Below are 20,285 nucleotides of genomic sequence, written 5' to 3' on the forward strand. Positions count from 1 at the left end.
AATCCGCGGCCTGCCTTAAAACATTTTTTTTTTTAAACTGGGCAAAAGCTGTGAAACAAGAGTTTCAGACATTGGACAAGAGGCAGCAGAGAACGTGATCTCTGAAGGGAAATAAAAAGATGAGGTCTACAGTCGCTCTGGCTTACTGCCTGGGATGTTTCCAGGGAGTGGTACAGAGAGGGGGAAGCTAGGTCGAGCCTTGCAGGCTCCCGAGTGAAGGAGACAGAGTTGAGAATTTGAGAAGCCTCGGGTGGCTGGAATTTGCAGGGCAGAGACCAGAGAGATTGGCTGCACAGAAAGAGAGAGCTCCAAAGATCTGAAGAGGGTTCCCATCAAGTCTTCAGCTGAGTACTGATAAGCACATGTGAGGAAACTACTATTATCTTCCAGTTTGGGAGCTCAGAAGTGAAAAGGGGTCTTATGAGGCTAAAATCAAGGTGTCAGCAGGGTGGAATTCCTTCTGGTGGCTCTAGGGAAGAATCTGCTTCCTTTCCTTTTCCCTTGCAAGGCTGGCTGCACTCCTTGGCTCCTGGCCCCCTTTCAGCCATATTGGGCCAGGTCTTTCTCACACTGCCACCTCTCTGGGTCTCCTCTTCTGCTTCTGTCCTTCACTTACAAGAAGCCTTGGGATTGATTATGTTGGCCCCACCTAATATAATTCAGGATCATCTCTGCCTCTCAAGGCCAGCTGACTAACAAACTTAAGTCCATTTGCAAATTTAACTCCCCTTCACCTTGGAAGGTAACACATTCCCAGGGTCTAGAGATTAAGACACAGATATCGTCGGAGGCCATCGCTCTGCCTACCACACAGTGTAGACTATTTGGAATTAGAATTTCACCACTGTAGTGCCTTCCATAAGGAGGACAGGAAGCTGTAGTCTGTTTCAGAGGGCAGCTTTTGCAACTTTGAAAAATGAACTTAATATCCTCAAGATGTCTTTAGAGCTGCAGGAAGAATTTTTTGAGCACTTCCAGATCCTTTTTAGGAGCACTTAAACATCAAGCCCATTTATTATTGTATTATTAGTACACTCGATTTCTACAAAGGACATGCAACATACTCTCATGCTATTCCTTTCCCTTTTATTATTTATTTATTTATAAAGATTTTATTTTTAAGTAATCTCTAAAGCCAACATGGGAACTCACAACCCCGAGATCAAGAGCTGCATGCTCCACCAACTGAGCCAGCCAGGTGCCCTGAGAAAACATTTTATTTTATTTATTTTTATTTATTTATTTTTAAGTAGGCTCCATGCCCAACATGGGGCTTGAACTCATGACCCTGAGATCAAGAGTCACATGCTCTACCAACTGAGCCAGCCAGGCACCCCTCTTGCCGTTTTTATTTTTTAATATTTATTATTGTATTATATAGTTGACATGCATTATGCCTTATCCTAAATTTTATAAAATAAGGAGCCAATTGATACAAAAGCAGTTATCCAATAAATGTGCCAGTGGGAGATACTTTTGCATTTGCACCTAATTCAGGCCTTGTTGAGGTACCCAGCCAGTGCCACAGGGCTTTGATTCACTTAGCAGAAGCTTCAGTATAATCTCACAACATTTGTGGTTTAATGAAGCCTTCCCATCCCCACTGCCCTTCTTCTTCTTCTCCTGGGGGACTAAATCAGACAACTGAGATCAAGCACAGCTCATCTTTCCAAGCAAGACGTCACCTCCCAATTGCTTCACCCTTCCCTGGTTTCCAGACAACAGAAGTTTGGAGGAGGTCTCCCACTCTTAGTACTCTTCATGGGGTCATTCTAGCATTTCTGAATTTTCTTCTTTCCCAAGTTACCTGATGTTTAGCTTCCCAGTCTCAAGACCAGCCCCCTTTATTCAGGGGTGGCTCAGGCCCTTGGCTTATAGTCAGTCTTCCATTCCAGCTCAAGTTCTGTCAACTCAAGTTCTGTCATTCTCTTTGCTCTGCTCATCTCCATGGACAATGCCTCCATGTGGTTTTAGCCCCTCCCTTCATGGTTGTACCCTGACCTTGCTGTCACCAGGAAGTGCTACTCCACTGGAATAATAGATTCCAACGCCCCACTCTCTGGCCATGGCATTCTTTTTTTTTTTTTTTTTTTTAAGATTTTATTTATTTTTGACAGAGAGAGAGACACAGCAAGAGAGGGGACACAAGCAGGAGGAGTGGGTGAGGGAGAAGCAGGCTCCCCACCAAGCAGGGAGCCCGATGCGGGGCTCAATCCCAGGACCCTGGGATCATGACCTGAGCCGAAGGCAGAGGCTTAACGACTGAGCCACCCAGGCGCCCCTCTGGCCAGGACATTCTATTCTTCCATCTCCCTGACTCCGTTATTCTCCCAGCCCCTGCTTTAGTCGAACTGCCTGTCATAAACAAGTTAAAATCTCCATAGCTATATTAGTTAACCTTTGCTATCTAGGAAGCCATCCTAACCTTTATTGGTGTAAAACAACCACCATTCCATTATGAAGCACTAGCCTAGGTCCGTGGCAATGGCAGAGGCAAACGAGAGTACGCGGAGGCTCGAGTGACCTTCAAGGCCTGAGCACGCTGTCAGGCACCTCCACTCACATGCTCCCGGCCAGAGCAAGTCAAATTGTCAAGCCCAAAGTCAAAGGGCCCGGAAGTACACTCTGCCCACAAGGAGGCCTTTGCAAAGGTGTTGACATGGGGGCCGGTGGTTAAAATATCGGGGCCAATAATTCGGTCAACCACAGTGGCTCACCACAACAAAAATATTTTTCTCTCTCATTTCACAGTTCAGTGTAGTCAGCAGGAGAACTGTGTTCTACCCAGTCACTCAGTTTATGGGACTTTCCCATCTCTTTCAGTTTCATCGTTCTCTGCAGGTGTGGAAAGACAAAGTAGGAGGATCACTGCAGTAGGCTGAATACGAGTCCCCAGAGATGTCCACGTCCTAATCTCCAGACTCTGGGAACATTATCTTACATTGCAAACGGGACTTTGTAGATGTGATTAAGGATCTTGAGATGGGGAGATTATCCTAGATTATCTGGGCGGTCCCTAAATGTAATCCTCATAAGAGGGAGGCAAGAAGGTCAGAGGAGGGAGAAGATGTGAGGATCAAAGATGTTGGGGTAGGGGCGCCTGGGTGGCTCAGTCGTTACGCGTCTGCCTTTGGCTCGGGTCATGATCCCGGGGTCCTGGGATCGAGCCCCGCACCGGGCTCCCTGCTCGGCGGGAAGCCTGCTTCTCCCTCTCCCGCTCCCCCTGCTCGTGTTCCCTCTCTCGCTGTGTCTCTCTCTGTCAAATAAATAAATAAAATCTTAAAAAAAAAAAAATATGTTGGGGTGAGGAAGGGATCATGAGCCAGAGCATGCCCAGGCAGCCTCCAGAAGCTAAAAAAGGCAAGGAAATGGATTCCCCATTAGATCTTCAAAGAGGAACCAGCTCTGTGAGCACCCTGACTTTAGCCCCGGGAAACTGATTTCTGACTCACAGCCACTAGAAGAGAACAAAACCGTGTTGTTTTAAGTAAAAGTAACTAAGTCTGGTAATTTGTCACAGAAGCAGGAGGAAAACTAATACAATCATAAAAGAGGTTTTTCACAAGCAGCCCTGTGTGCATCTTTTTCACTCACATCCTATTTGACTTAGTCGCACAGCTGCTCCTATCTCTATGGGGTCTGGGCAATGTCGTCTCTTTGAGTGGCCAGGGAAAAGAAGAAGAGGATTTGGTGAATACTTCCTCCACAGCCCCTCATGGATCCACCAGCCAGACTGAACGTCTCTCACCTCCTCGAGGGCACCACACTCCTGCCCCAGACCAGACCTTTACAATTACTGCAATTGCCATCTTTTGGTGAATCCTGTGGCAGGTGATGGTGGTCTTCACCCAAATTTCTGAGACCCTCCCATAGCAAGTTTATGCAAGGTATGGGTTCATTAAATGCGAGAGGGGGAGAGAATTATCTTTAATAGTTTAGAATTTAATGGATGCTGCCAATATGCCTTTAAAATGGGGATGCACGTGTTCTGGCTTTCCTTTTTAGAAACTGCAAGGCAAAGGAAATTGTGTAAATAGCAAGGTCAGAGAAGTGACAAAAAAAATGTGGTTGTAGAATACAAAAGAGGGAATAATTCAATACATTTGCTGAGTCAAAAAGCAGAAAGAAACCTCAAGAGGTCGTTTGGCCCAACTCTCTGCTTCTGGGAAGGCTCAGACCAAAATCATCCCAGCTGGGGCAAGGGCAGGGTGTGGGGCGGAGGAAGGATGGAGACAGGAAGGGGAGAGCGGGGGTAGGATCTGTTCTGTTCTACGATCTCTAGGAATGGAGAAAGCATTGTATAGACCTTTTCAAAGTTTTGTCTGAATCCTCAGAATATCTCTAAAGTAGCTAACATATTAAATATCTGCTAGGTGCCTTACACACGGAAGATCTGCGTGTCTTCCCTTCTCAACTTAGCTGCCTTCTGACTTTGAGGAAGGGCTGAGGAGTGGGAAAACTTCTGGGCCTCGACCATATCGCAAGGAAAGCTACCTCAAGACTTCTCTCTGCCGGATAGGGCTGAACTGCCAGGTTAGCATGGGGGCAGCCTTTCGGACAACTCATCTCAGAGTCCTCAAACTGATCAAGAACAAGAGTGTCTTGGGGCACTTGGGTGGCTCAGTTGGTTAAGCATCTGACTCTTGATCTCAGGGTCGTGAGTTCAAGCCATGCATTGAGCTCAGGCTCCATGCCCAGTCTACTCAAAAAAAGTGTGGGGGGGGGCACCTGGGTGGCTCAGTTGCTAAGCGTCTGCCTTCAGCTCAGGTCATGATCTCAGGGTCCTGGGATCGAGCCCCGCATCGGGCTCCCTACTCAGCGGGAAGCCTGCTTCTCCCCCTCCCAGTCCCCCTGCTTGTGTTCCCTCTCTCACTGTGTCTCTCTCTGTCAAATAAATAAAATCTTTAAAAAAAAAAAAAAGAAGAACAAGAGTGTCTCCCTATTATCAGCATATGCATCAGTGAGTCTGATGCCCCTATTCCCTTCAGACCTAAACTCTGAAGAAAGGAAATCAGGACGTGAGTGTCTATCTATGCCCCGCTCTTCTCTTGCTTTCCCTTCTCCCCCGTCAGGGCTGAAGAGGGCTGGAGACACTGTCTCCGTCTCCACTCCAGCCTCCCACCCAGCAAGGCCTTAGGAGCAGGCAGGAATCTCTTGTTTACAGTCAGGGGAGCTCTATGTTCGAACTCCTCCATCAGCCAAGTATCCTGCAACAAAGGGCATTGACTGCTCTCTCTTGCTCTGGGGCAGTCAGCCTCAAGGCTCAGGCCAGAGATGGAAAGATAGGTAATAAAACTTAGGAATGTATTTATAGTCAATATTTTAATATTTACAGAAGCAAGTCCTATTTTATTGAGAAGTGGAGAAGCTGGGGCGCCTGGGTGGCTCAGTTGGTTAAGCGACTGCCTTTGGCTCAGGTTATGATCCTGGAGTCCCAGGATCGAGTCCTGCATCGGGCTCCCTGCTTGGTGGGGAGTCTGCTTCTCCCTCTCCCACTCCCCCTCTCATTCTCTCTCTCAAATAAATAAAAAAATCTATTTTAAAAAAACTATAAAAAAAAAGTGGAGAAGCTAGAACTCAAATGAGTTCTGTCTGATTCAAGTGTTTGCACTTACAGAAGTTATTCTTAAACTTTTCCACACAAGGCCAGCCTGGCTTTGTAATATATTTCCCAGCTTTTTCATTCCATTTTATTGCAACTTAATTAAAACTATTTGTTGAGGATTCATTAAGGACTCCTTACTATGCTACTGTGATGGCTGACTTCCCGCCCTCGAGCTGTCAGTCCTTCGGGGCTTCTGCCGGCCTGGGTTCTGCTGGCCCTGGTCCTGCATTATTGCCACCCTCACGTTTGAACTTTTTCCCTCTGTAAGCGAACCCTCCTTGAATCTCTTGAGTGTGACATCTGTTTCCTATTAGAATCCGGACTGAGAGACAGGAAGTCCATAACTCCCCCTGCCAGAACTCACATGGTAGGTGGCTAGCTGAGTTGTGTGCCCTTCCACAGTGCAGACTTGCTGCCCAGTCCGGGAGTTACTGTCATTTCCCAGACCTTCTTGTGTCAGGACAGACCGTGTGACTGAACATAGGCAGAAGAGCTGTTCCTACCACCAGGCCTGGCCCACAGAAGCTTCCCACTTGATCTGGCGCTCTCTCTGCCCTTGTGCAATAGCATCTGAGGCTCTAGGGCAGGCATTATCCTTTTGTGCCATGGATACCTGAATCCCTTTTCAGAATCATGCTTTTTTTTTAAAGATTTTATTTATTTATTTATTTATTTATTTATTTATTTATTTATTTATTTATTTGAGAGAGAGAGAGAGCGGGGGAAGGGCAGAGGAAGAAGGAGAGAGAGAAAAAGAGAGAATCTCAAGCAGACTCCCCTCTGAGCACGGAGCCCAACTTGGGGCTTGATCTCACAACCCTGAGATCATCACCTGAGCTGAAATCAAGAGTCAGACGGTTAACTAATGGAGCCACCCAGGCACAAACTACCCCGTTTTTAATAAACTTTTTATTTTGGAATAAGTTTAGATTTACAGAGAAGTTGCAAAGATAGTGTCTTAGTCCATTTGGGCCACTATAATGAAATATCATAGACTGGATGGCTTATAAAAATCAGAAATTTATTTCGCACAATTCTGGAGGCTGAGAAGTCCAAAACCAAGGCGCTAGCACTTTCGGTGTCTGGTGAGGGCTTGCTTCCTTATAGACAGGTGTCTTCTTACTGTAACTTCACATGGCAGAGGGGTGAGGGGTCTCTCTGGGGCCTCTTCTATAAGGACTCTACTCCCATTCATGGGAGGCACTAATCACCTGTCAAAGAACCCACCTCTTAATACCATCACATGGGGCACTAAGATTTCAACATATGATTGGGTGGTGGGGGTGGGCGACATAAACATTCAGTCCATTGCAATAGTAGAGAGAACTTTCTTATATTCCCCACTCAGTTTCAGTGTCCTCCAGTCTTATCATCTTACATTACTGAGGTACATTTGCCAGAACTAAGAAACCAATATTAGTATATTAGTATATTATCATTAACTAAACTCCAGACTTTATTCAGATTGAGCTCGTTTTTCCATTAATGTCCTTTTTCTGTTCCAGGATCTAATCCAAGATACCATGTAGTACTTAATTGTTAAGTCTTCTTAGTGTTTGGGATCTCTGGGTGGTTCAGTCTGTTGAGCTTCTGCCTTCAGCTCAGGTCATGATCCCAGGGTCCTGGAATCAAGTCCCACATCAGGCTCCTTTGCTCAGCAGGGAGCCTGCTTCTCCCTCTGCCTGCCACTCCCCCTGCTTGTGCTCTCTCTCTGACAAATAAATAAATAAAATCTTAAAAAAAAAGTCTTCTCAGTGTCCTTTGGTCTGCGATAGTGTCTGTAATTCCCTTTTTTTTTTAAGTTTACTATTTTTTTTTTAGTAATCTCTGCACCAAATGTGAGGCTCAAATCCATGACCCCAAGGTCAAGAGTCACATGTTCTTCTGACTAAGCCAGCCAGGCACCTGTGTTTTCCCTTTTTTTCATGACCTTTGACAGATACTTTTGAGGAGTATCAGTCAAGTATTTTGTAGAACTCCAGAATAATGTTTTAAATGCATAAAATAGGATTATAAAGAAAACAAGTAATATTGAAATATAGGCATTGGAATTTTTTTTAATTGTGATATAATATCATATGGGTTTTTTATTAACACATTAAATAATTAGAACTAGTGGTAAGTCTAGTAACTATCATAACTTTTATTTTTTTTATTTTTTTTTAAAGATTTATTTATTTATTTGAGAGAGCAAGAATGAGAGAGAGTACATGAGAGGGGGGAGGGTCAGAGGGAGAAGCAGACTCCCTGCCGAGCAGGGAGCCCGATGCGGGACTCGATCCCGGGACTCCAGGATCATGACCTGAGCCGAAGGCAGTCGCTTAACCAACTGAGCCACCCAGGCGCCCTATCATAACTTTTAAATAGTGGTGAGTATAAACATTATTTCAAGATTTTGTAACATCTGTAATATAACATGAAAATCTGTGATTTCTTTTGGTGGCAAAGTCATGAGTACTACTGTGGTTTGTTGCCTACAATAAAAGCTACAGAAAATAAAGATGTAAATTTCTTTCCCATCCAGGTTACAGATTCTCTGAATTCTGTGACCTTCGTGGCTGTCTTAAAAGGGATGGCAGAACCATAAGATGGGAGGGGACGGAGTTCCTGAATATCTACATACAGCAGGGAATCCACTCCCAAACTCTACCCTATTACTGAATACATTTTGCATAAGTAAGAAATAAATCACACAGGGTTACACCATTTGGGTTTTGGGTTTTTCTAACCCAAAGCACCTAGCATGATCTTAACTAATACAGCTCTTAACCACTAAACCTGATACACACACACACACACACACAATAACTAATACAAAAGTACATATATTAGTATTAACTGGAACTTTTTTTTAGGATTTTATTTATTTGAGATAGAGAGAGAGCGAATGAGAGAGCAGGAGCAGAGGGAGTAGAGAGAGGGGGAGAAGTAGGCTCCCCACCGGGCAAGGAGCTCGATGTGGGACTGGATCCCGGGACTCCAAGATCATGACCAGAGCTCAAGGCAGATGCCCAACCGACTGAGCCACCCAGGCGCCCTGAAACTTTTTTTTTTTTTTTTTTTGCAAGTAACCAAAAGCTTCATCAAAAAGGGAGATGTTACTAGAAAAGTACTGGAGTATTTCACTCAATACAAAGAGAAGTCAAATCATGAGACTTCTTAAAGGGAAAGGGTCAGAGCAGCACCAGGAACCTCAGCAGCAGTATTCTGGGGTCCTTGTATCTTATGATAAGCCCTGCCATTAAAGTGACTCAGCTTCCAACTCTGTCTCTACATGTCTCTGCTAAAATTCCTTTTTTTATCCCTGCTAAAATTCTTTTTTTATTTTTTATTTTTTTAAGATTTTATTTATTTATTTGACAGATAGATAGAGAGCACAAGTAGGCAGAGTGGTAGGCAGAGGGAGAGGGAGAAGCAGGTTCCCCACAGAGTGGGGAGCCCGATGCAGGGCTCAATCCCAGGACCCCAGGATCACGACCTGAGCTGAAGGCAGCCGTTTAACCGACTGAGCCACCCAGGCGCCCCTAAAATTCTTTTTTTAAAAAAAGATTTATCTATTTATTTATTTGAGAGAGTGAGAGTGGGGGGAGGGCCGGAGGGAGAGGGAGAGAGAGCAAGAGAATCCTCAAGCAGACTCCCTGCTGAATGCGGAGTCCAGCATGGAGCTCAGTCCCACAACCCTCAGATCACCACCTGAGCCGAATTCAAGAGTCTGGCACTCAACTGACTGAGCCACCCAGGTGCCCCTCCCCTGTTAAAATTCTCATGCAGAGGAATCTGATTGGCTCAGCCAGTTTGAGTCAGCTGTTCTCCTCTGGTCCAATCAGTTGTAACATGGATTTACTGTCCATGATAGACACATGGCTTTGGGGGACCCACTTATCTGGAGTGGGATAGGTAGTTCTAAGAAAATGAAAACAATATCATTATAACATCTTAGTTTTTGCCATATGTCAGATACTCCTCTATATGCTGTATATGGATTACTTTAAACCTCCTCAAACCCTTTGAGATAGAGGTACATGTTATTTATTATCCCCATTTTAAAGAGAGAAACCTTGGGGAGCCTGGGTTGCTCAGTTGATTGAGTCTCCGACTCTTGATTGCAGTTCTGGTCATGATCTTATGGTCATGAGATCGAGCCCCACATCAGGCTCTGTGCTGAGCAGGGAGTCTGCTGGAGATTCTCTCTCTCCCTCTCCCTCTGCCCCTCCTGCTCCTGCTTTCTCTCTCTCAAATAAATAAATAAATCCTAAAAGAAAAAAGAACAAAACCGTTTAGGAAAATGTTCAAGGTTCCACAATAGTTAAATGGCAAAGCTTAGATTCACACTCAGGAAGTCTGACTCCAAAGACTATGTATTGTTATGTATGGGGAAACCGGCGCAGAGAGAGAAAATGGCTCGCTCACAGTTACAAGTCGCAGAGCCAGCATCTGAACACAGGAGACTATCCCCAGCGTCCACATCCTCTCTCAACCATTACCGGTAAAGAAAGAGTGGTGATGGAAGCCACTCCTGGACCAATCTTGAAGGATGACTAGGATTGGGAGAGGCAAAGACAAGAAGAGAAGTCAGTTCAGGCAGTGCGATCAGAGAATTACCTTACACTACCTACACATAAGGAAATCTGGGCAGCTCCCCTTTCTAGACCAGACTAACTTTGAGTCTTTTCTCAGTATAATGAGAGGAAAGTTAGCATCACAAATCAAAGGGCTTCCTGGACCTGCCATTTTATTCTCTATGGAACACAATGACCAAACACTGTTCACACCCACTCCTGAATTGGAAAGCTTTGTGTTTCTGGAACTCTTGGGCCCAGTTATGTCTGAGCAACAGTACCAAAGGGACAAATAGAAGGGGGTGCCCAGGGCCTATGACTGAGATTCCACGGGGTATTTCTAGGCCTTTTGCTCTGGGAGCTAGAATCATTCCCTGAACCCTGTATATTTCCTTTCTTGGGACTCCTGTGGCAGAGGTTGAGGCCCTCTTCCAGGCTTCCTGGGACTTAACCCCATTAATCTTTGCTGGACAATGTTTCTTGCCCAGCTACCCTTTGATCCTAAACAAAAGGATAAGCTACTCCTAGAAAGATTAAAGCAGTAGGGTGAGACAGCAGGTTTTCCAAACAAGGCGTGGGGCTTATATAGGTTACTCATTCTCCTTTATGCAAACATGCAGATACTTTTCAGAAAAGAATGCAGTGACCTTTTGAAATATCTTCTTTAAAACTGTGTCTAGGGGCGCCTGGGTGGCTCAGTCGGTTAAGCGTCTGCCTTCCGCTCAGGTCATGATCCCAGGGTCCTGGGATCGAGCCTCGCATCGGGCTTCCTGCTCCGCGGGAAGCCTGCTTCTCCCTCTCCCACTCTCCCTGCTTGTGTTCCCTCTCTCGCTGTGTCTTTCTCTGTCAAATAAATAAATAAATAAAAATATTAAAAAAAAAAAAAAAAAACTGTGTCTAAATTCCTAAGAAAGAAATTCCCCAAAGTCACTTCATTCTTTTTTTTTCTAATTGAGATATAATTCACATACTAGAAACTGCCCTCCTTTAAAGTACACTATTTAGTCGTTTTTAGTACATTCACCATGTGCAACCATCACTACTATCCAATTCCAGAACATTTGCATCACTGTAAAAAGAAACCACATACCCATTAGCAGTCACTCCCTATTTCTGCCCCAGCCCTGCCTGGCCCCTGGCAATTGCTATTTACTTTCAGAGATATATGTGTAAAGGGACAATTTCACTTTATTCTGATCTTTCTCCTTAAAAAGCACATCAGGTAAGATCTGGCAGAGCACGGGCTCCTGGGTGGCTCAGTTGGTTAGGCGACTGCCTTTGGCTCAGGTCATAATCCTGGAGTCCCTGGATCGAGTCCCACATCCGGCTCCCTTCTCAGCAGGGAGTCTGCTTCTCCCTCTGACCCTCCCCCCTCTCATGTGCTCTCTCTCTCTCAAATAAATAAATAAAATCTTAAAAAAAAAAAAGATCTGGCAGAGCACATTTATAACTAATGCTTTATAAAGCATGTTTATAGGGGCACCGGCTAGCTCAGTTGGAGGAGCATGCGACTCTTGATCTCCGGGTCGTGAGTTCGAACCCCATCTTGGGGATAGAGATTACTTAAAATAAATTTTTAAAAAATTAAGCATTTTTATGGAAACCTGTTAATAGTCCCATGGAACTTTTTTTTTTTAATTTTATTTATTTATTCATGAGAGACAGAGAGAGAGAGAGAGAGAGGCAGAGGGAGAAGCAGGCTCCCAAGGAGCAGGGAGCCCGATGCGGGACTCAATCCCAGAACTCTGAGATCATGACCTGAGCCGAAGGCAGACGCTCAACCATCTGAGCCACCCAGGCGCCCCGGAACTTTTTTTTAAAGCTGCAGTACCTCACTCAATGTTGCACATAAGAGGGCTCAATCCAGAGGCACTGGGTGGCTCAGTTGGTTGGGCACCAGCTCTTGATTTTGGCTCAAGTGATGGTCTCAGGACCGCGAGATCGAGCCCTGCGTCAGGCTCTGTGCTCGGGCTCAGCAGGGAGTCGCCTTGAGATTCTCTCCCTCTTCCTCTGTCCCTTCCCTGACTCATGCTCTCTCTCCAAACAAATCTTAAAAAAAAAAAAAAAAAAAAAAGAGTGCTCAATGCAACTACCAAACTGAAATTTCATCCAGGAAACCTCATCTGGTATTGAAAAATTATAGAAGCCATCTATGTCGGGGTGCCTGGGTGGCTCAGTCGTTAAGCGTCTGGCTCAGGTCATGATCCCAGGGTCCTGGGATTGAGCCCCACATCGGGCTCTCTGCTCCACGGGAAGCCTGCTTCTCCCTCTCCCACTCCCCCTGCTTGTGCTCCCTCTCTCGCTGGGTCTCTCTCTGTCAAAATAAAATAAAATAAAATCTTAAAAAAAAAAAAAAGAAGCCATCTATGTCAGCATAGTGAATGTAATTGTCAATGTTAAGGTTAATTATCTGTTAGTCAATCAAAAAAATGAAAGGACCCAGCTCTAAAAGTTAATGTGATTGATATGACTGAGAGAAGACATGGGATTTCTCAGCTCCAAAGTTCAATCTTTTTTTTTTTTATTAAGATTTTATTTATTTGTCAAAGAGAGAGAGAGGGCAGAAGCAGGGGGAGCGGCAGGCAAATAAAGAAATAAAGACATAAAATAATAAAGAAATAAAATCTTTAAAAAAAAACATGCTTAACGCAGCATAGCGTCCAACAATTTTGTTAAATCTTTTAAAATCCTTTTTTTGTATGATCTAAAAAAACACAGCTCTACCTTATGTTGCATAATAGGTATGTTCTTGAAAATCTGAGTAAAATGTAATTTTTGGAAATTAAGTATTTTAGGTTTTTTTTTAAAGACTCTTTTTTTTTGAAGATTTTATTTATTTATCTGACACAGAGAGAGAGAGAGGCAGGCAGAGGGAGAGTGAGAAGCAGGCTCTCCCTGCTGAGCAGGGAGCCCGATGCGGGGCTGGATCCCAGGACCTTGGGATCATGACCTGAGCCGAAGGCAGACACTTAACCGCCTGAGCCACTCCGGCGCCCCAGTATTTTAGATGTTTGAAAGTCTTCTGACTTAAAAAAAGTCAGAATGATGTCTGGGTAGAAGTCTTCTGACAGGTAATAAACAGTAGGGTTCTTAGCTGCTCTACTGTGCCGAGAATGCAAGTAAAGTCATTACACTAGATGTTTTATTTCAAAAATTTTTTGAAAGATTTGCACTCTTTATTTCCGCTTTTCCTGTAGGGCCTGAATCCTCAAGTGAGATAATGGAATATTACAAAAGATGAAAGAAAATATGTCTAAACACAACTTGGTTTCCCTTCTTCTAAAGCATTTAACACCTGGGACTAGGGGGGTGGGAAATCTTGAATTATTTTAATATTACTTTAATTTTTCTGGCTACCTATGCGTGTCATGGGTTAGGCATTTCCCTATATTTCTTGCAGGTTTCTGTCTTTTGCTTCCACTGCAGCTCTCTGATGGAGGAATGAGGTCATCAAATTATCAATATTGAAATACGACTTAGTAAGGATTTAACCATAATATATGTGCTGCTTTGGTCCTAGGCATGGAGCAAAGTCTCTATCCTTATCAACTCATGTTTAAAATAGGCAAAAGAAAGCGTGCTAGACTTCAGTGTAATGATCTTTGGCTTCTAAATGGAATTCTTCCAAATAAAATTAGAGGTACTGACATTAATCAATAAATCTGCATGTGCTCTGGGATCAGGGTTCTGTAGAGATTATGTCACCTTTTCTCTTGGCCCTCAGGCACTATGGTCAAGATTAGTTTAGCTAGTTCACTACTGGTACTGATTCCCAGGTCTGAATCCCAGGAAAGTGGGAGTTAATTGTTTCCCTAAGAGTAATTTTCATCTCTGGAACATTGACTTTTCCACCCTCACTCTCCTGAGACATGACTTTTATTTATTTATTTATTTGATCTTCTATATATGGTGTCTGTGTTGTTTGCTTGTTTATTGATTTATTTAAATAAAGTGTGGTTTGCTTTTTTAACTCTGAAGTTATGGGGGAGGATCAAAGAGCAATAACATTGACAAATTTATTTTTGCTCATCCGATGTGGTCCATTAACTTAAGTCAGTAACTTTCAATCTAAAAACTTACTAGAAAAAAAAAATTGTGGATATTTATGTACTTGGAATAGGTAGAGCCTTTCTTGGTATTATCACTGAAATAGAAGGCTAAAGGAGAACAGTGATAGATCTAAGTATATTAAATTTAAAAACTTACGGTGTCAATATCATACCGTAAAACTTAAAAGGCAAAGTTAATTAAAACATGTATCTTTACGGCACCTGGGTGGTTCAGTCGGTTAAGTGTCTGCCTTTGGCTCAGGTCATGATCCCTAGGTCCTGAGATCAAGTCCCTCATTAGGCTCCCTGCTCAGTGGGGAGCCTGCTTCTCCCTCTGCTGTTCCCCCTGCTTGTGTTCTCTTTCTCACTCTCTCTCGCAAGTAAATAAATAAAATCTTAAAAAAAAAAAAAAGGATTTAACAAATGGTGTTGGGAAAATTGGACAGCCACATGCAGAAGAATGAAACTGGACCAATTCCTTACACCATACACAAAAATAGACTCAAAATGGATGAAAGACCTAAATGTGAGACAGGAATCCATCAAAACAGGCAGCAAACTCTTCGACCTCAGCTGCAGCAACTTCCTGCTAGACACATCTCCAAAGGCAAGGAAACAAAGACAAAAATGAACCATTGGGACTTCACCAAGATAAAAACCTTTTGCACAGCAAAGGAAACAGTCGACAAAACCAAAAGACAACCGACAGAATGGGAGAAGATATTTGCAAATGACATATCAGATAAAGGTCTCGTATCCAAAATCTACAAAGAACTGATCAAACCCAACACCAAAAGAACAGAAAGTCCAGTCAAGAAATGGGCAGAAGACATGAGCAGACATTTCTCCAAAGAAGACATCCAAATGGCCAAGAGACACATGAAAAAATGCTCAACATCACTCGGCATCAGAGAAATACAAATCAAAACCACAATGAGATACCACTTCACACCAGTCAGAATGGCTAAAATTAACAAGTCAGGAAATGACAGATGTTGGCGGGGATGCGGAGAAAGGGGAACCCTCCTACACTGTTGATGGGAATGCAAACTGGTGCAGCCATTCTGGAAAACAGTATGGAGGTTCCTCAAAAAGTTGAAAATAGAGCTACCCTACAACCCAGCAATTGCACTACTGGGTATTTACCCCAAAGATACAAATGTAGTGATCCGAAGAGGCACCTGCACCCCAATGTTTATAGCAGCAATGTCCACAATAGCCAAACTATGGAAAGAGCCCAGATCTCCATCGACAGATGAATGGATAAAGAAGAAGTGGTATACATATATACAATGGAATATTAACCATCAAAAAATGAAATCTTGCCATTTGCAACGACTTGGATGGAACTAGAGGGTATTATGCTAAGTGAAATAAGTCAATCAGAGAAAGACAATTATCATATGATCTCACTGATATATGTTTTTTTAAGAAACAAAACAGAGGATCATAGGGGATGAGAGGAAAAAAATGAAACAATACGAAACCAAAGAGGGAGATAAACAATAAGAGACTATTAATCATAGGAAACAACTGAGGGTTGCTGGAGGGGAGGGGGATGCAGGGATGGGGTAACTGGGTGATGGACATTAAGGAGGGCATGTGATGTAATGAACACTGGGTATTATATAAGACTGATGAATCACAGGCCTGTATCTCGGAAACCAATAATACATTATATGTTAATTAAAAGAATTTAAATTTTTTAAATGTTAAAAAAAAGAAATTAAAAAAAAACGATGTGTTTTATACTTTTTTGTTTTCAAGTAACAAACCAAAATACAAACAATGTCAATTTCAAACAATGGGGTTTGGTTAAATGCATTGATACATCTAGCTGATAGAATATTATACAGTTATTAAAATTAATGCTGAAGAATAGAAATATATCTAATAATATGATGTAATATAAAACATGATCTTGATTATATCAATAAAAATACTAGATGAGGGGGCACTTGGGTGGCACAGTCAGTTGAGTATCCGACTCTTGGTTTTTGCTCGGGTTGTGACCTCGGGGTCCTGGGATTGAGCCCTGCGTCTGGCTCTGCACTCAGTGCCGAGTCTGCCTGAGATCCTCTCTCCCTCTCCCTCTGACCCTCCCCACCGCGTTCTCTCTCTCTCTCAAATAAATAAATAAGTCTTTAAAAAAAATAGTAGATGAGGGGGGGCACCTGGATGAGTCAGTAGGTTAAGGGTCCAACTCTTGATTTGGGCTCAGGTCATGATCTCAGGGTTGTGAGATCAAGCCCCGAGTTGGGCTCCTTGCTCAGCATGGTCTGCTTGAGATTCTCTCTCTCTGCCTCTGTACCTGCTCCCCATTCATGCACACTCAATCTCTCTCTCTTTAAATAAATAAATAAATAAAATCTAAAAAATAAAAAATACTAGATGAGGCATATGCATGGGAAAACATTTAAAGGCTTATTTACCAAAATATGAACAGTGATTATCTCCAAGTGCTGGATTATAAGTGATTCATTTTGCCAGAGCTACTATTGCTAGACATTGGCAATGAACCACAGCTCCCAGTTGGCCATGCAATCACAAAGGTAAACAACCAATACACTTACAACCATTCTGTACCCATGCAACCATTCTGTTTTTCACTTTCAGTACCGAATTCAATGAATACATGAGATATTCAACACTTACTGTACAATAGGCTTTGTGCTAGATGATTTTGCCCAACCGTAGGCTAATATAAGTGTTCTGAGCATGTTTAAGGTGGGCCAGGCTAAGCTATAATGTTAAATAAGTTAAGTGTATTAAATGCATTTTCAATTATGACATGGGTTTGACATTCATAATGAAATTCATAATGACAATTATGACATTCAATTATGATGGGTTTATCAGGCTGTAACACCATCATAAAGTGAGGAAGATCTATACTATGCCTAGAGACTCCTTATTTCTAGATTTTTTTTTAAAGATTTATTTATTTATTTGAGAGAGCAAGAATGAGAGAGAGTACATGAAAGGGGGGAGGGTCAGAGGGAGAAGCAGGCTCCTCGCTGAGCAGGGAGCCCGATGCGGGACTCGATCCCGGGACTCCAGGATCATGACCTGAGCTGAAGGCAGTTGCTTAACCAACTGAGCCACCCAGGTGCCCTCCTTATTTTTAGATTTTTTGTTGTGAGAGCATAAATTTCTATACTGCTCAGTTTATTCAAATTGATGTTTTCTGTTACATACAGGTAAACACATCCTGATTGACATAATTGGAAAAAACAGAGTTCAGCTATCTTCCTGTAGAGAATTTTGTTGTAACATAACTCCCAGGGAGGAGGGAAGAATTAGGACCCAAAGGTTGTCCAAAACAAAAAATGATCTAGAATTTGAGGAACTGAGGATTTGGTAAAAATACATTTTGGTGAAACCTTCTTTGATCAGAACATGATAAAAGGAATTAAACAGTTTTCTTCTAAATCTAACTAAATATCACCATTTCATATTTTTTAATTTTTTCTTCTAGAAAAAAAACTTGGCTTTTGTTTGACAAAAATGTTCAAAGCAAACACATTTTTTGATTTCAAAACTTAAAAGTGACTTATTTATTATTCTCTAAATGTTAACTTTTCTCTAAAATTTTCCAATACATTTGTTTCTGAAGCACACTATTGGGTATCTACTCCCAATTGTAGTATTTTATTTTCATGTAGCTAAATCTATGAAATAATCAGATTGTGATTCAACACAATTTGCTCATGAAATTTATACAGAAGTAGGCAATTTCTTAAAGGTACTAGGGAAGGGGCTTCTGGGTGGCACAGTCGGTTAAGCATCTGACTCTTGGTTTCAGCTCAGGTCATGATCTCAGGGACCTCGGATCAAACCCCATGTCAGGCTCCATGCTTGGTGTGGAGGTTTCTTGGGATTTTCTCTTCCTCTGCCCCTCCCACTTATGTGTGTGTCTCTCTCTCTAAAATAAATAAATCTTAAAAAAAAAAAGTACTAGAGAAGTGGTTCAGTTTTAATATCTTCTTGATTTATCTTATAAGTAGCAGAAAAATCTGTTGTGTGAGCTTGTTTTAATTTCTTTTCCTTTGATATTCCTTAAATCTGAAACTGCCTTTTTAATAGTTGTTAGTATCCGTTACTGATAATTCCTTCTTATCATTTACAAAATATAGTTTGAGACCTTTACCCAGATAGACAGGCTCAGGTATTAATGAATAACTTTATTATTTCAAGGTTGGGTTCTCTATTCATGTGAGTTTTCAGCCATTGATTTTAACTGCAGTAATTACTAAATGCCTTTGTTGATAATTTTATTTGGCTACTCATATTTTAAAACTTGTTTTTAACTAGTGATTTCTAAGTTTTGACGTTTGATAATTTGAGTGTTTCTGTACAATGTTTCCGGACTTGGCTTAAATGTTGAAACCCTTGGTTAATGATCAGAGACATTTAGGTGGTCCTAGGTGGCACTTCTCAACCTTTGTCCATAGGACACACTTCCCCTCCTATCAGTTGTATGCAAATCCTGCTCATTAATTGTAGCTTCACTCCTCTCTCCATCTAGGAAGCAGAGCTCTACAGGCATTACTTTCAATCCAAAAACAAAATAGGAAATAATGGGAAATATTGGCACTTTTCATCAGCAACAAATTACCAGAACATTCCTCCTGACACTTCATCACACTACAGTGACACCGCATGATGCCTCATGACTCCCAGGGAAAAACACTACTCCAGTGGTTATTACAATGCACTGGAAAACAAGAAACAAAAGACAAAAAATAAAGCCACCCCCACCCACTTGGAGAATAACCCTTGTCTGGGCAGTAACTTAACGTCTCTATGCCTCAGTTCTCCCTACATACAAAATGAAAGCTACAAGAAATTCTCATGAAAAGATTAATAGTTTGACATTATTGTTTTGAGAGCTTCAATTCAACAAGATAAGACAGAGGGCCTGGCAAAATAGGGAGAGAATCTAGTGGGGAGGGCCTTAAATGCTAGGCCGAGGAGTTGGATCTTAATATAATAAAGATGTGTAAAGATTATCGTAGCAGCCTTATCATCGATGTCTGTCTTAGGAGGAAAACCGGCAGCAGGAGGTAGAATGGAGGAGAGAGAGATGGAAATAAGAAAAGTTAAGAGAGTATTGCAAAGGTCCAGACAGATACTGTGGAAGGGAGGAGAGGGAGGACTCCAATTTAAGAGATGAGACAGACAATCAATTACAGACGCAATAGAATTTGTTACTAAATGGTGTGATGAGTGAGGGAGAAGAAGGAGGATTTGAATAGGACTTTGAGGTTTCTGGTCTGAGAAATGTAAAGAGGCTGATGCCATGAAGTGACTGGAAGCACAAGGATGGCATGTGCGTTCGTGCGTTTGTGCGCGTGCGTAACAGGTGACATGGGGCAAAGGTTAAGGGATGATTTTGTCCCGTCTTTTGAATTGCCTGTGGACGCCCATGTGGTGCTGTCCAGCTGGACAGTTAGAGTAGGTCTGGAGGCGCTTGTTCATAAAAAGGAAAGGAATCCTCTTGTAACGCGAACAGGTCATTTTTTTTTTAAAGGTTTTATGTATTTATTTGACAGAGACAGAGACAGCGAGAGCAGGAACACAAGCAGGGGGAGTGGGAGAGGGAGAAGCAGGCTTCCTGCCGAGCAGGGAGCCCGATGTGGGACTCGATCCTGGGACTCCAGGATCATGACCTGAGCCGAAGGCAGTCGCTTAACCAACTGAGCCACCCAGGCCCCCGAACAGGTCATTTTTATAGTCCTCACCATTAGCGCCCTAAACCCTGAGGTTATTACCTCACCAACAGTAAAAGCTGGATTACAGCTCACCGTGCGAAGGCCCTTCGTTCCCACAATTTCTATGGGCAAAATATTAATTGTGTTTAATTATTGTGCGGCATAATTCAAAGACTAGGCGATACATTGTGGCTTCTAGAGGGCGTTTGGCTTTTTCGCGGCAGCCCTCAGGGAAAGGAAACTGGACAGCTCCGCAGGTGGCATTCGGCCCCTTCCGGGTCAGGGCCGGCCAGCCGCGACCTGCCCGCAGCCATGTGGGTCTGGGCCTTCGGGCCCTTTCCGACCCGGGCGCTCCAAC

The 20,285-nt window shown here is 42.8% G+C and overlaps 1 long non-coding RNA gene and 1 other non-coding gene across 2 annotated transcripts; one reads left to right on the plus strand and one right to left on the minus strand.

Annotated features, from left to right (window-relative positions):
• Nucleotides 1-1,259: 1,259 nt before the first annotated feature.
• TRNAK-CUU lies at nt 1,260-1,332 on the minus strand. The gene has a single exon. It is a non-coding gene; the product is annotated as a tRNA-Lys (tRNA).
• A 2,041-nt stretch (nt 1,333-3,373) lies between these two features.
• LOC118002849 lies at nt 3,374-14,332 on the plus strand. Its single transcript, XR_004677189.1, has 3 exons — nt 3,374-3,887; nt 4,374-4,533; nt 13,565-14,332. It is a non-coding gene; the product is annotated as an uncharacterized LOC118002849 (long non-coding RNA).
• Nucleotides 14,333-20,285: the final 5,953 nt, after the last annotated feature.

The sequence above is a fragment of the Mirounga leonina genome, unplaced genomic scaffold (genome assembly GCF_011800145.1).
Source record: "Mirounga leonina isolate KUSES-001 unplaced genomic scaffold, KU_Mleo_1.0 Mir_83, whole genome shotgun sequence".
In the NCBI taxonomy this organism is placed as follows: domain Eukaryota; kingdom Metazoa; phylum Chordata; class Mammalia; order Carnivora; family Phocidae; genus Mirounga; species Mirounga leonina.